The sequence below is a fragment of the Haemaphysalis longicornis genome, unplaced genomic scaffold (assembly GCF_048455015.1).
Source record: "Haemaphysalis longicornis isolate Haplotype H1 unplaced genomic scaffold, Haemaphysalis longicornis Haplotype H1 scaffold_1, whole genome shotgun sequence".
Classification (NCBI taxonomy): domain Eukaryota; kingdom Metazoa; phylum Arthropoda; class Arachnida; order Ixodida; family Ixodidae; genus Haemaphysalis; species Haemaphysalis longicornis.
Window position 1 is genome coordinate 295,320,216 of NW_027526203.1, and position 14,683 is coordinate 295,334,898.

A 14,683-nucleotide genomic window follows, 5' to 3' on the forward strand; every position below is an offset into this window, starting at 1 on the left:
GAGGCCTACGCAGTGCATGGACGCCCTCCGCGTACCCACAGACGCCCAAATGTCATGCGCTTTTCCCCCATATTTGGAGCTTGCCTCACTCATGCCTGTACCGTAAAAAGCGTGTTCGCACCAGGCCAAGGGTCTGTTCATTCTGGCCTGTGCCCACTGCCCGCAAGCAGTCGGTGCTTATGGCAACAGCACGCCAACGAGAACTCGCTAGCGCGCCAGTGCCAGCCTGCGCGCGTTCTGTGAACTAGTTCGTGGAGCCATGAACGTTGCGGCCCAAAAAAAGGTGAACTCAATGTAGAAAACATCGGCAGAAAACAAAAAAGTTAACTTACAAAAAAAAAAAGCACGTACCCGCGGGGACTCAACTCGTGACTGGCAAAACACTTGCGGCAACATACCTAGCGCCCCAGACTACTCGGCCACGGAGCGGGCTCTTTTGACCTTGGTAATATAAGTTATATATTGTACAACAAGTTTACACTTTTATTTAGTTTTGGCATTTCAAGCAGCTTAGGTGACTATTTGTTGTATTGCGCTCGTTCAGTAAGCGTCCCCCGAGTTTCCACAATAGCTCACGTCTAGCAATTGCATTTCGTAGACGGAAAAGCGTTCGCAGATGCGTAGTCGTGCTGCTGACCGCTGTGCTTGTTCGCCCAGCGCACAAAAATTCTTCCCGCACCCTATTTTTACGCTGTACGGTAAAAATATCAGTTGATTTTATTTCCTTAGTACCTATATTGACTTCGCTGACTCTTCTCCCGCCTTAAAGAGGCCTTATATTTTCCTACTGGCGTACCAGTCAGCGAAGCGTCGCATGTGCGCTTGTGCAGCGCTTGTGTGAAGCGACCTTTACTTGGAGCTAGATGCAGTGTACAAACTAACCAAGTAACAAACGTGTCCTGGCTTCGTTTCAACTGAGCGAACGAATTGCGACGACCCGTCGGCGGCCGGCCGACGAAACGCTGGGCCGACTGACTCTGTCTGAAGGCCGGGGAGCCGTGCAGTAGCGCAGCCAATTGCGAGCTCGGCTCCTCTCGACGTCATACGAAAACGCCGCAGAAAATGGGCGAGCGTAAAGAGAGGAGGACAGCATTTTCGAATTAATTTTTCTACTAAATAAAATCGCGTAAACGCGCCCAGAGTGGCCGTAACATGGCCTGGGGACTCCGGACTACAATTTGCGCAAGTAATCCCGCAATGTTTACATATCACTTCAGTGTCCCTTTAAAGATCCCCAGGTGGTCAAAATTAATCCGGAGCCCTCCACTACGGCGCGCCTCATCGCCTGCGTTGCGTCGGCGCGTTAGATCAATCAATCAATCAATCAATCAATCAATCAATCAATCAATCAATCAATCAATCAATCAATCAATCAATCAATCAATCAATCAATCAATCAATCAATCAATCAAATTTTTTAAACATCTGAAACAACCGCAGGACACCAATTTTCCCAACCCACCGCATGAAGCACCCTTCGCCAGGATTTCTAGAAATAGAAGCAGCCATACAAAATCACACACGTAACTAAGACAAAATTCCCGACAAGCTTCATCGCAATTTGGATCCCCTTACGTTCGATTAACCCCTAACAAATATCAAGGAGCAATGGATCGCAATGACCCTACCACCGCAATGGAATACGCACACGTCACACTCATCCCAAAGCAAGCCAAGCCGCTTGTTCTCAATAACCTTCGCCCCATTTCCCTTACATATTATGTGACCATGGCTTTCGCCCCCAGTACATATTAGCGAATCATATCTGTGTCCAAAACACCGAACTACAGCATAGATAACAGAAAATAGCGTCAGCGCCCAGCAAGGCGACGTCTTTTGCAATATGGAACGTTGAGAAATTTGCCACAGTCGGAAAAATAATGAGTCAATTTTAACGCGCCTCCTCTTTTTTTTTTACATTTGTTTCCTCGCGAGGTTAGTACAGCCGCAAAAATTTGGCCGCTGCTTACAATGTCAGGCCCGATGAACGATAGTCATATTGTAGTTTTGTATCCTGTCTGACGAGTTTTACGCATACTTCGAAGTTACGTTTTTCGTAAACTGAAGTTTGGAAGGAGCATGGCATTTCCGCATCATAAACTCCCCTCTAAGGACTACCCCTTCCAATGACATTTGGGCACGCATCCCTTCGATGCACCTTGGTTTAGCGACAATATAGGCTTTAGTGAAAAGAAATCAGGCACAAACATTGATGAGAAATTTATGGGTGGATCTTATACGAATGCCTCAGCATCACATTCCTAAAGTATAAACCTTTGTCTCTGTAAAGTTTTTTTCTACTTCGCAAACTTGAATATCGGCTTGACGCGCACTATTTGTTTGTTTCAGAAGCCCGCAACTCAGCGTTTCCACGTACGCTGTTTTAGGAATTTCATCTGCGCTCCGCGCCAACACTGTTTTGCATTATTCTGTCTTGGTGCTGGCCTTTCGCTCGGTTAGCGGCAGCATTCGCTGCCTTTCGTTAATTTTGTTGTTCAGCAGACTGTGTATTCCGTCGCCGCCGTTTTAATTCCATCCTCTTTTGCCACCTACTTGGCCCTGCACTCGCTTCACACCCCATCTGCACTGTGCATCAACGCGTACAGCAGTGAAGTGACGTGTTTAAACGTGACCTAGCAACAGGGGTTCGAACTGCTCGAACTACGTCACGCTGAGTGCTGGCGATGGCGCCGCGGCCGCAGTCTCCGCTCGACTGACTGCTGCTGTAGTGCGTGAGCCACTCTCCTCGTTGCGATCGCGCACCGTTTGCCTACACTTTTAGGAATCACTAAAGAGAATAAAGAGAACCTCTCTTTTTATTGTGTTCGTAGAATGACGTCGGTAACTTTTTTTGCGGCGTCACCCTTCGATTGCTAAAGAAATACATTGTGATTGGCGAAATACAGTTTCTTACAATGTCCAATCGCCTCGGCGTTGGAACCCGGAGCTAAAGGATATTCATTCTTGATTTCAGCCAGAGTGATGTGGAATATGCACTGCTTTGATCGTGCTGATATTATTCCCCTTTCTGTATACGGGTCGAAACGAATAGTGAGTCATTTGAGTCACGTTTTGGACTACCCTGGAGGGAGGGGTAAAACGTTTGGAAATGATCCACTTTGCCTTTTGTAGAATGGAGCTGCGTATAGCGTTGTGACTTAAACATCATGAAGCGTTATTTATGCCTACATTTTCGGGGTACATTATACCAGAGTCCTTCAATGCTTTACTGGTCACGAAACTTCGGCGCTCGCTTCATATAGGGACCGCGCGCGCCACTACAGGCGCCACCGCCGCACGAAGGTCATCCAGCCGCCGCGCGTGCGGCGTATTTGCCAGCTCTTGGCGTGCAAACGCTCGCTGCTTTTGGTGTCTGCGCGCTGATTAAGTGTATTTTTTTTCGTAGTAGTTAGCGATGAATAGTCCAGTGATTGTGTTCATCACCTGCCTTCAATGGGGTTTTATTATTCGAAATAAGTTACCGTAGACTTCGGCCGCGAACGGCAACGGCTTCTGTGTGCTCTGTCACAAGCGCTGCGCCGTCGTGTTTACGGATTTTTAAATCTCTATTGCTTCTTTTCTTAAAGCAAAGTTGTAAATACCACACATACGGTAGCTGTGTAGTGACGGACTGCTGCGGGCCTATCGATAATACAATAAAAAACTGAAAGAAACCAAGTACGCGTCATTCAGACTACGCTTAATGAATCCGTTGATTGCTCTGTAATGCACAGAACGCTAAAAGAGATAGCCCAATAGTATTGTCGTTTAGATGAGTGGGTACATACTTGAGAACATCTAAAAACGCTGCAGAAACGCGAAGGATCAAAACACGAAGAGATATATCTTACTCCATATGTTTTTCTGCTCCCACGCTTTGCAATCCTTGCAAAAACAGGAAGCGAAAAAAGAACAATGAAACTGATTTTATCACACGCAACAAAAAATTTCTATGTTACGAAGGGAGACAAAAGAGCGTGGTCCAGCGTAAAAAAATATTTTTTCGCGCTGCGATGTGCAGCACACGGAGGAAACAGAATATTGCCACGTAACCAAGAACGACGCAAAGCTTTTCTGAACGCAGCGAGCTAGCAATCTCCTGCACTACAAAAGACTAGAATGAAACACAAACGTCTAAGAAGCAGTCCCCAGTGTGACGTGAACAGATGAACGTCGATAAAGTGAGTTGCGCGGCGTTTGCTATGCATGCATTACTCTTGTAACATTATTAATTTCAGATCCATGGAAATGGGATCGAGAACATTGTCGAAGAAACAAAAAATCAACTTAGCGAAAAGGTGGCACCATTTCCATATCAAACAATATTGCCCGATGGGACGCACGACAAAAAGAGCAAACGGGCGCTCCGGTTGAACCGCAGATAAGAAACCGGAATCGGCCACGCGCGGTTACAAAACAAACAAAACGAACCCTAAGGGATAATTCGCGGAAATATGAAAAGTAAAAGCACAAGAATGTCCGAAAGCTTTTTTACACGCGAGCCTGAGCGCAAGGTAATACCAGTTTGCAAACAGGTAATGAAGCACCGCTACAACCTGACTGATATGACAAAAATCCGGCTTTAAGTTAGCCTTGTGCAATTCTAGGCCCACGATGCTCTCAAAAGGGTACATTGCTTTTTCCATTCTCACGCACAGTGCATTTCCGCACACTGTCGCACACTTATAATCGAAGCTGAAATCTCCCGTTGCTTGCCTTGGAATGGCACCCCTCCATTTCTCACACAGCTGCCCGTCGCTCGGTCAACAGAACAAGGAAACATTTTCTGTGGTATCGTTGTACAAGGAACGACATCCCGGGGCGCAACACATGTTCGGCATCGTCGTTGCACTACTTAAGTCGCATCACAAGAGCGCGATATGCACGTTACATTTTTTTCCCGCACAAAACAAACACAACTCGCCGCGGCTCCGCCGTTCGAGCCAGCGCAACGCCGCCCGAAGAGTGACCTCAGTGAGAGGGTGGCGCCACCGCGCGGCGGCCAAATGCAGCATATGAAGCTCTCCCATTGAGTTACGGAGCAGTTTCGTGACCAGTAGAGCATTGAAGGACTCTGATTATACGTAGGGCTCCGTGTTTAGGCGAACTACGGTGAACACCAATCACCGACCAACGAACCCAACTTTACTGAAGGGATAAAGTTTTATATTTCCCTCCCGTGGAGGGCCATGTATTTGCAGCAGTAGGAGATTCCGCAGCCTTTGCAACTTTTTGAATTCCTTAACCATGAAAAGTGAATGAAACTCTCCGTACTGATATAGTCGTCTTGCGGCGAATTGTCGCGTGATTGTAATTGGGAAAGTTTTAATAAAACAAAGGTTGCAGTCGTTTTCCGCTGAGAATTCGTGATGAAGTTAGCCTTGTCGCAACGTGCTTCTGCGCACGCAGATAAAAAAAATGCACGGAATCCTAGCCCACGTCCCGTAGTCGGACCACTTCGCAATGTTGGTAAAGAAGCATCGACGAGAGAAAGCCTTTCTTAACGCTTCCGGGGTGGGTGCCATGCTCCAGCTCAAGTCCCGAGCTCCTTCCGTGATGAAAACGAACATCCCGGGGGTTGCTATAAGTGCGCGGTCACCATCGAAATGATAGGCTGTTTGAAACATAATACGGACCCCCCCAAAGATCTACACAGTTATATGAAGAATCGAGGGAACCAATTGCTGCGTAATGCAGCCTTATACCTCGAAGAGAGGGAGAGTGCGTGTTTTGACCTGCCAGAAAAATACAGGGAACCCTAGCTGCAAGAAAAAAAAACACGTTCCCCAGGTGAGGCTCGAACTCACAACCCCGGCATAGCTCACGAGCACTGTCGTATAAGTACCGTGCGCTAACCAATTGCGCCACTGGGGACACGCCTGGCCGGAACGAAATGCTGCCCCTTGGGTCATCTACGCACGTAGAATAGTGGGCTAAACATGGGAGCTCCGGGGCAAGAAAACGGTAGTCGCTGCCTTGCCAAATTAAGGTAAACATACCATTTTTAAAGCCACAGCTGCAAAAGTGTGTTATATAGAGTATAAAACTATGTTTGTATAAAAAAGTTGCAGATGGCCTTTACGTTTAGGCTCTAAGATGTGTGACGCGATGGCGTCAGTTACTTCGACATCGAAGGAGCGTCTTAAAACGGAGTTGCTGCATTTACCATTCATGCTGGCAGAGCATTGTAGTTCATCGGAGAGAGCAAGACTAGCCGCAACGGTTTTTAATCACCGCGCCACAGGAAAGACTGAGGCCTTCTACGCTTGTATGGCTTAAGAAAGCGTAGAAAGTTGCGGCAGGGGAGTGCTGGTGGTTTTGAGGAAAAAAACGGCAGTGTCAGTGTATCAATGTGTTTATTCTCTAACGTCGTGGCTGGACTGAAATTTTTTACTTTTTTGTTGAGAGAGATAAAGAGATAGAATACCTTTACTGAGTAATGTACAGAGGGAGCATGGGAAAAGGGGGCTTAACAGATGGCACGAAGCCCATGGAGAACCCGAAGTTTAGGACCCCAGGTGCAGCCGCTCCTTCCCGTTCCCTCGAAAGCTCACGCTGATATTGAGATGACGAGCTAGTGAGGGGTACCTCCCATGTCTCGGCAGGACTGTAATATGTAACCTTTGAGTTGTCCTCCCCTGAGCATATCCTTGGGTATGACCAGGATGCGTAGAAAAGGGTGGATGTTTCGCCGCAGTTTTAAGTTAACGTCGGACTTTTCCCACCAAACATCTTCGGCCGTCTTGATTTGTGGATGTATATATGTGTTGGTTTGTATCCTTCGCAGAGTTTGATATTTTCACCGTTAAGATCCCTGTTTAGCCCGGGGAAGGATAAGGTTTCTAGGAGTAGGATTAGGAGACATTCTCTACATTTTTTTTGTGGAGGGCAGTCATGGCCGCGGGCGGGACAATATGCGAGTTCGTGCGCTTCTTGGTCGGTTGCGACGTCGCTTTCCAGACCCTTGTGTCCGGGTCTTAATGTGATGCAAACTTTCATAATCGTGACCGGGAGAATCTTCCTTCTGCGTTTAAGTATTCTTTCTGCAGCCAACAGTCTAATGACCTTTTTAGAGTGTGCAACGACGTTTAAGTTTCCATTCCAAGTTTATATTCCATAGTTGCGCTAGGCGCACCGCCAAGAGTATGGCTCCGATTTTAGCTTCTGTTCCTGGGTGTAGGCGGGTCATGAGGTCACAAGGGTTGCCAGGATAGTCCACTGCGACAATTCTTGTCTCTGTTCGTTCGAACGTCCCGGCATCGGTGTAAACTGTGTTCTCATGGTTCTGGAACTTACGTCGAGGGAATCTGATCCTGCCTTGTTGACTGTCTTTGTGTCGCTAAATGGTTTAGCCGTTTCTCATGGCGTCCAGTCAATTTTTCCCCCAAAGTGTGCCTCATTCTTTAGATGTCCCGTGCGGATTTTGGTTTCCCCTGCGCTTTCTTTAGGCTAGAAGAGTGGCCCGTCTTAGTGTCACTAGATGAGGTTGCAGAGTATCGGCACTCTTTTCTCCTATTGTTCCGTGCCGCTGCCGTTATCATTGACCAGTTTGCATCACGTGACATTGCCCGCCGCGGTGGCTCAGTGGCTAAGGCGTTGCGCTGCTGAGCACGAGGTCGCAGGTTCGATTCCCGGCCGCGGCGGCCGCTTTTCTGATGGAGGCGAAAAGCAAAAACGCCCGTGTGTACGAGATTTCGGCGCACGTTAAAGATCCCCAGGTGGTCAAGATTAATCAGGAGCCCTCCACTACGGCGGGCCTCATCGCCTGCGTTGCGTCGGCGCGTTAAACCCTACAATCAATCAATCACGTGACATTTGTTTACACTGCGACGGTACATGGGCTCGCCATTTTGCGGTTTATGCGTTTTCAGTCGGTCAACTCTGGTAGACTTAGGTAGTCTTCCCTGCTCTGCGACTGCGTGCGACTGATGTTGTTCCGAACGCAAATGAAAGATAACGCACGTAGCAGCATTTCAGCAACAGAAGTGGGTCCGAAGAAGTCGTTTTGCTGCATCTTCTGCAGTGTTGTTAACCAGCGAACCAGTCGAAGCTAGTGGCGAGTACGGCAATCTCGTAACACTGATAATCCCCAAAATGGTCGCCGTTGGTGACGCGTGCCTCAGTGGCGATACTATCTTATCTAGTGACACTAGTCTGTCTGATTTCTGTAAAGGTATTATAAAGGCCTAATTTAAGGACCTTTTCGTTGATTGGGAAAATTGGGAGTTTGAGGGCTGCCTTATAGGCTCCCTGGGGGTGGTTTTTATGTGCTTTTCGTGAGTGTGGGTAAGTTTGTGGTGCGACGGGCTGTACAACATCAGACTCATGATCAGTACCTGCATAAGTCTTGGCATTTCTTCTCCTCTCATTCCTGCTCTTCCCCTGGTAAGGTGTTTTACAATGTGAATCGAATGGTTAAAGATTTTCTGTATCTTGGCGATTGTGAGTTCGGCTGTGCCAATTCTCTGTAAGGCTATGCCAAAGATTCTTACGTGACCATTCTCTGGGATGACAAACTGACATATCATTATGGCGAATTTTTAACTCGGCCGCACGGTTCCAATGTTAGTTGGATAGAACTTGCGGCGGTGACGGCAGTACAAAATTCAAAAATAATTTAAAAATTAGTGCAGTCAGACCCCTTTTATTGTGTTTTATTTCTTATCAGGACCCATTTTAGTTAGTTTCTGGCCCTTAATCTAGCCCTTTTTTGGTTTTCTAGGGCCTGGAGTCAACCTTTTGCTTTTTTTCTAGTTGGGTGACACAATGTTCGCGACGGCATAAGTTCTTGTGGGAAAGGCTCTTTGGTGTGATGGCGGAAGTTGCGGGCGCAGCTGTCGACCATGACTGCAGGGCATGCGACTACTGACGAGGCGTAGAACAAACAACACGGAGCAGGCGCAGCGCCTGCTGAAATCACGCATCCTTACTTTCGTCTCCGCCGTAGTATAAATGTCCTCCTCTCCCCAATCCAGTTGCCGCTATCAGGCTGCCTCAGTAGTAGTTTCAGGTTAGGAGCGATGAATTACTTCCGCAGACGCTTTATGAGCACGGCTGATAGAGTACGGCTAGTACCCGCGGAAACATCGGAAATATGGCGTAATAACGCTGTACCGTTAATACGTTTTATCGTCATCCTCATCATCCCCATCAGCAGCCTATTAAGGTCTACTGCAGGACGAACGCATCTCCTACTGACCTCTAACCTGTCCAGCGCTGCCCGAGTACGTCCTTTACCTCCGAATTTTCTTATTCCGTCCCTCCATCGAGGTAATAGCCTTCACCTCCTTCTAGATCCGTCTCTCGGCAGCCACTCTGTTACCCCGGTGATCTACCGGTTGTCATTCCGTCTCACTACGTGGTCAGCCCAAGTCGATTTGTTTTCCTTAATTTCAGCTATGATATCTCATACTCAAAGTTTTGTTGTCTAATCCAGGAAACTCGTTTCCTGTTACTAAGCGTTACTCCTATTATCCTTAGTTCTATTGCCTGTTGAGCCGACCTTTTTTTTTTTTTTTTTGACAGTTGCTTCATGAGGCGCCAATTTTCCTATCTATATGTCATCACCGGCAGTACACATTGGTTATACACTACTCTTTTTAGTGACAGAGGCAGCTTACTGTTTCTTGGCGAGTGTCTGTCACCGGGTGTGCGTGGCTGTGTGTCTATCACTGATCGCCGTGTGTTCGTCCACCTCAAGAGGTCAACGTCCCAACAGTCTCAGAATCAAAGCAGATTCCACCTAGGAAGCTGAAAAATAAAATAGCCATCGCCATGGCCATAGCCCACACCCCCAACCTTAAGGTCATCGCCAACTTCCAAGCGGCCGACAGAAGCTACGCGGCAGGCACCTGCCGGCCCCTCCTCGCACCGACAATCCCCTGTTGTCAACTCCGCACTCTCGGGCAATGACTGCTTGACCACGACTTGGCCCGCTCTTTCACCAACCGCGCCACGAAGGAGAAGCAATGTTGAAACACAATGAACCACGTCTGAGGACCGGACCAAACCCAATCAGTCCAAACGACAGGAATGCAATTACCACTACTTAAAATAGCATGTGTTTTGATCCCGCGGGAATAAATCTACTCCTTTTTGCGCAATATTCCCCCAAGTGTAGGTTCTGTGGGATATTAGGCATGCTCTACCTCGTCATCTGGGAATACGATCGGATCAACCGCAACGCGGGCAAACGGCGGCTTGTGGCACGGCAGCGGCTGCGTATGGCCTGACGCGCGGTGGGGAGCTGCCCTGCGGCGTTGACATTCAGGAGAAGCACGTACTACATAGCGGCAAAGAAAACTGCACAAAGCGCCCCAGAGTAACGGAGATGGAGGAGTCTGTATGATTTTGAGCACGCTGTTGTGACCCGAATGCGGCTCCAAGTGGAAATGTCCACAGATTTCAGAATGCAGATACTGCCAGATAACAAGCAGCCATTTGCAGCTATCGGCGTTATAGTTGCGCCTGTATCATCTCGGATGGTGAAGTGAGGTGCTTGTCGACGCTGTGCACGGGACACAGCCCAACTGAATGCGTGCGGCAGGTGTTTGGAGATCGAAATGCTCCAAGTATTTCCCCGTTGCTCAAACAGCATCGATTCAGCGTCGAGCGAGGACACAAAGAAACTGATGCTGGATTCACTACTGGCGGCGCGCGGCATCGAAGAACGTAAGAGAGCATTTGCGTCATTATGTTGGCGTCCGTAGCGATGGATGGCCCGAATGTCGTAGTCCTGGAGTCGAAGTGCCCAGCAAGCGATGCGACCTGACGAATTTTTCAAGAATGGCCGAGAACACACTGCGTAGTGATCGGGTAACAACTTCAATATGCTGACCGTTTTACGTTGTTACGAATCTACATACTTTTGATATAATTTGTATGGTGACCATCTGCTGAATATTCTCAAACTCGAGATGAATGCAACATGAATGAGGCGCATAGTATTACCAATAGGATATGATAGATTTGTTTAGTGACATGCTTACGGCGACAACCAGAACGAACCCTGCTCTGCAGCAAGCCGACGCCACGAACAGGTCAGTCGGTCTAAGTCAACATATACACTCTCGGTAGATTAGATAAGAACATCGGATATCACAGGCTACGACTGCTTGAAGGGCGCTGACATTGCCTGCACCCCTCTGGTGAGGCTTGCAATGGATGCTGGGATGGTCGGTCAACGTGCGCCGGTGCCTTTGGGGGCAAATGGAAGAAAATATATCTCGACGCGAACGTGGTACATACACCACGTGGAGCTTTAGGGGGTCCCGCTCTCGCCGACGTAACGTAAGCACTCCGCGCACCCGCAGTCACGTCAAAGCCCTACTTCTCCTGAAAAACATGCACTCCATCATACACAACGAAAGACGGAAAGCACGGGTCAGCTTTCTCCAGCGAAAGCTTGGCAACCATGAAAACACAGTGTACGTCGATGGAGTTAGCTACGATGAGGCAACAACCACCTCGGTGGTAACTACCAAGCAAGAGGAGATACCCGACTGTTTCATGGAGGAAACACCATGGTGAAGCACGCCGGAATCGTAAAAATACTACTTTCAATTCGGATCAGAAAGAAACAATAGCAAGATGCGATAAGATTCATGACAGCGGGAAGAATAAAAAAAACACTTCGGTACATATACAATTCCCGGACCACTGGAATAGGCCCCCAACATTAGGTGAACCCCTATAGTAACAAAGGTCTAGGAGGTAACGAAGCAGCGAACTCGGCGGTGTGCGGCCTTATACACACCACACAACCGAAGTCTCCACACGCCCCTTAAAACCAACATCATATGAAGAAACACTCCTCGCGACACGACGACAGTCAAAAGCTTTCTATCCAGTTCCACACAAAGAACTCACGGCACAGAAAGCACAACTCCTGTGGAAATACACAGCGAGACATTCATCCACAAATCCAGGCGGGCGAAGATGCTGTGGCACAAGCACCCGGAATTAACAGAAAACTGCAAGAGACGCGGAAAAACAGCAACATTTTTCTCCGAAACTTGGGCGTGCCCCGAAATTTGGAGATCATACTCAGGCCCCAACATTCCACCATACTCTATCAACACTGATACTTCTGAAGCGACTCCGTTAGAAAGAGCCGATACAGGAGACATCGCTACAGAAGCCCTGAACCTGGTATTCCACCTGTGACTCACCTTTCCCCCATCTCCTATCCCCCCCCCCACTCCCTTATTTTCCTGAAGTAAAATTTCATTCATTTATATCCCGTAGCAGAAAATGACACGTTGCGCCATGTAGGGGGACAGTTTGAACGTATATCCACGTGCTTTTTATACTTTGATAAAGCGAACTCGGCAGGCAGGTCTCTAGGCGTAGCGGTTCCGCTTCCATAGGCAGCCATTTTGTGAAGCCGGGTTCAAATTCCATAGGCACTGGTTCTTGTTTTAATTGATTGCTTTGCTTGAAACACATTTCTATCGCCCGTGCTATGTATTTAGGGCAGCTTTGTGCACCATACATAATGTTTCGGGTAGTTTTGTTCTATTTTGGTCAGTTTCAGCTCTTGTTTTTGTACGTTTTAGTGGTTTTGTCCCTTCTAGGTCGGCTTCGGCTACTTTTACTGAGTATTTTTGTACATTAGCGGGATTAGGTAGGTGGGTATTGGTTCAGAATTGCGAGTTTAGGTTGGGTGGTTTGTCCCTTTTTAAGTCGGTTCCAACTGTCCAGTAGCTCAGCGAAGACTACCTCGGCTAAGCATATGTGCGTCATTGTTTTTCTTTTTTTATTATTATGGGGATGCTCGGCGCGGTGAGTGTTCCCGCCCTAAGAATTAATATACCTCCGTCGGCACAACGGTTCTCGAATGGTATCGCTGCTGGACGTAGTTCATTTGCAGAGTTTATTGGGCTTGGGTGTCCAATTTAGGGTAGTAGCTTCTACTTCAGGTGAACGGGGACTCTTTTCCCCTCTGGCAGGAACACAAATTAAGGATAATGCGGATAGAATTTTACTGACAACCCCAACGTTTCTAAATTGTGGATTACAAAGACATAACCTAAAGTGAGGTGCGATGAGAACAGCATCAATGGGGGTTTACAAAGACTAATACGACCGTTCAGGTGCAAACCACGTCTGCATCAGAAAAAGGAGCGCACTGACTCTCGAAAAGAAAGACGGCGATAAAAACTGGGGATTAACTTGGCATATAGTGCAGCATTGCCTCGAAGCAGCCAGACGTAGCAATTAAAATTAAATGATCAAATCGCCATATGTGAAAACTAGAACTTGATTAAGAGGTTTCACGGGACAAAGGCTTCAGCGGCAGCGTGGAATTCCATTCCGTGCCAGGGAGCCTGCAGGCGCCTGCCATAAATGACTGTGCCCCGAGGCTCGGTGGTGAATCTTCGACATGTAGCGCCTGTACCAAGCTCCAGCTCACTTCAAATGAACGTCGCTTCGTCGCGTCCTAGGGCACTAAACTCGCTTCACGGTGGCGGCAGTTCCGCCAGAGGAGAGCCGGGCTAGGCCCCAAGCATCCCGCATTTGCATAGGCCTGCCAACGGCAGCGACGCCCTAATGACTCTCGCAGGCACGCGGCCAATTAGGCAGCGCCCCGAGGCTCTTTGCCGCCTTCCCCTCGGTGCGCGCCAGATCGTCTGCACCGCCGTCTCTGGCGCACGTTGTTCCGCGCTCTTCGTTCTGATTTCCATCGAGGAAGAAGCCGGAAACGGCGAATAGCTGTGAATGCGGTGCCACCTTGCGTGGGCTGTTTGAGCTATATCTGAAGTTCGGATTCAGCAGCTGAGGCCTCGGCTTCTACTGCAGTTTGCTGACTTCTTCCTGCCTCGCCTATACACTCCGCGAACTCAATTCCACCCCTGCTCTCTCTCTCTCTCTTTCTCTCTCTCTCTCTCTCTCTCTCTCTCTCTCTCTCTCTCTCTCTCTCTCTCTCTCTCCTCTCTCTCTCTCTCTCTCCCCTAAAAAAAAACGGAGATACATGCCCACGGCAGTTAGCGCGTCCCTAGAAGCGAGGTTTTAGAGAAACCTTAGTACCGCCAAAACTATAACGAGCCTAACTAACCCGGGGAAGTATTAGCGTGTCGAACACTACATAAGATTGAAATACTACCTCAAAATTGTTTCGCTTGCCTGATGTACTGCCTTAAAAACTGCTGCAAGTCCCGTCTCCACGGTACATTTTCATTGTGGTCAAACGAGCTAATAGGCCATGTGGGAGGGCCCAGCGTACATAATGACTCGTTAAAATGTGGACTCCCCCGTGACGTTGCGCAACGCGACCATAACGTACTTCCGTGGGCAATATTTCCGAGCACAGGTCACATTTTTTCAGTAAATTGTAATACATCCCGCCCAAGATTACTTTTCCACACACCGAGAACATGCCTTACGAAACTACTCGCTGAAATGTGATTAACTTCAAATCATCGTCTCTCTTTGCAGCTGCTTCTCGCGCTCAGTAGGCGACACGTTATTATTATTGGTGGACTTTCTCTCAGTTCAAAGTACCATAACATATACCGCATCAGTAGCACCGCACAGACATAAAGGAACTCATGATGTACCTGCAGCATTGAGCAATCGCACAGCAAGCACAGAACCAGTCACTTTGTGGTGGCGAAAAGCGAAGCTTCCACAGAACTTTTAGGCGGGATAACGAATAGAAATAAGGCTTCGAATCTAGTTTTAC

General features: G+C 48.1%; 1 protein-coding gene and 1 non-coding gene across 2 annotated transcripts in view; both read right to left on the minus strand.

Annotated features, from left to right (window-relative positions):
• Positions 1-14,683, minus strand: part of LOC144148403 (cytochrome P450 3A5-like) — a 157,972-nt gene that overhangs the window by 65,207 nt on the left and 78,082 nt on the right. The window lies entirely within an intron of this gene.
• On the minus strand, positions 5,783-5,874 carry Trnai-uau (transfer RNA isoleucine (anticodon UAU)). The gene is given in 2 exon segments: positions 5,783-5,818; positions 5,837-5,874. It is a non-coding gene; the product is annotated as a tRNA-Ile (tRNA).